The sequence below is a fragment of the Agelaius tricolor genome, unplaced genomic scaffold (assembly GCF_023055355.1).
Source record: "Agelaius tricolor isolate 1412-34295 unplaced genomic scaffold, bAgeTri1.0.p SCAF_39, whole genome shotgun sequence".
NCBI lineage: Eukaryota > Metazoa > Chordata > Aves > Passeriformes > Icteridae > Agelaius > Agelaius tricolor.
Window position 1 is genome coordinate 5,180,983 of NW_027269299.1, and position 1,518 is coordinate 5,182,500.

The 1,518-nt window shown below is 67.3% G+C and overlaps 1 non-coding gene across 1 annotated transcript; it reads left to right on the plus strand.

The window, feature by feature from the left end:
* Window positions 1-860: 860 nt before the first annotated feature.
* Window positions 861-1,013, plus strand: LOC139603523 (5.8S ribosomal RNA). The gene has a single exon (XR_011683703.1). It is a non-coding gene; the product is annotated as a 5.8S ribosomal RNA (ribosomal RNA).
* Window positions 1,014-1,518: the final 505 nt, after the last annotated feature.

Genomic DNA, 1,518 nt, shown 5'->3' on the forward strand with positions numbered 1-1,518 from the left:
GCAGGGCAGCCGCGGGGGCGCTTCTCCCCGCCTGGTCTCCGCGTGCAAACGAGGAGTGCAGGCCTTGCACCCTAGCTCAATGCTGTCCTGCCTTCTGCCGGGCACGTGCCCGAGGTAAGGGGCCCCGGCGGTGCGACGCAGCGGTGGCGGTCCTGGGAGTGCGGCCCCGGTGGCGGCGGGGTCTTCCGTCCGGCAGGCCTTGGGCCCTGGCTATGCCAGCTTGGCTCTCGGTGGCGCCCGCCTCCGGGGCCGGGGGCGGAGCATGTCCGCCGGTCTCTCACCCGCCCAGCAGGGGAGTGGTCCCGCAGGAGGCGTGCCGGTGGGGGCTGGTCATTGTCGTGTGCCGTCTCGAGCCAGGGGAAGGCCGTGCAGTGGGGAAAGAGATAAGCCGGCCACGCAGTGGCGCAGCAGCACTCCGTGAGGCCCGCGGCGTCGGGGGCCCAGGGAGAGCCGCCGTGTGTGGGGGCTGATGGCCGCGCGCCCCCAGCCGTGTGCCATGTGTTTTGTGCGTGTCATCCCGTGAAAGTGAGACGCGGGGGGGCTGCCGTGCCCTCCCGCATTCCAGCGCGTGCCGCGTGGCCCTCTGCGTGGAGGCTGAGCCGAGCCCGGGTGCCTGGTCCGCCTCCGAAGGACGGCATTTGTGAGGTCGGCGTCACCCCTCGTGGGGGAGGCGGTCAGGAGCGCGGGCTCCCCCACGTCTTGGCCGGCCTTCGGAGTGTGGGTTGCTCCAGTTGGTTTTTATTCCCCCTTCTGTTTCTGTGTGCTCGTATGGTCAAAGCCAGGCGTGCACCCCTGCGTCCTCGGCCCCAGAGTAACAAAAAAAGGGGCCGCTTGGCGTGAGCAGTGCCCGAAAGCCAGACAAATCTTAGTGGTAGATCACTCGGCTCGTGTGTTGATGAAGAATGCAGCTAGCTGTGAGAATTAATGTGAATTGCAGGACACATTGACCATTGACCATTCGAAGGCACGTGCAGCCCCGGATTCCTCCCGGGGCTACGCCTGTCTGAGGATCGCTTGATGATCAATAGCCATCCGGGGGCCACGCTAGTGGCACGGCTGGGGTCGCCTCTCTGGCCTGTTGCCCGCAGCGGGTGGTGGTGGCGGTGGCAGCAGCAGCGTCCCACTGGTGCCCGAGGGAAGGCAGTCAGGGGTTCGGCGAGGGAAGCGTTTCCCTAGGAGGCCTCGATCCCTTCACTGCGGCCCGGCAGGCATCGTCGTTGTTGCAGTTGTCATCGTCGCAGTCATTGTCGTTGCCGTGCAGGGCCTTCGTCCCCCTAAATGCAGACTCGGGGAGCACTCCGTTGCTCCCCGCTCCCGGAGCAAGCCGCTGGGGTGGAGCTCGTCCTCGCCGGGACCATGCCGTGGATGCGGTGGCACGGCAGCCTGGGGAGAGTGAGAGACGGTGTCGAAAGGCGCTGCCAAGGGCCGAGAGAGAAAGAGAGAGGAGGGCGAGAAGGAGAGGCAAGGCACGGCCTCGCCCCCAGTGTCCCTCTGCACCGGCGGCTGTCTGCGGGTGGG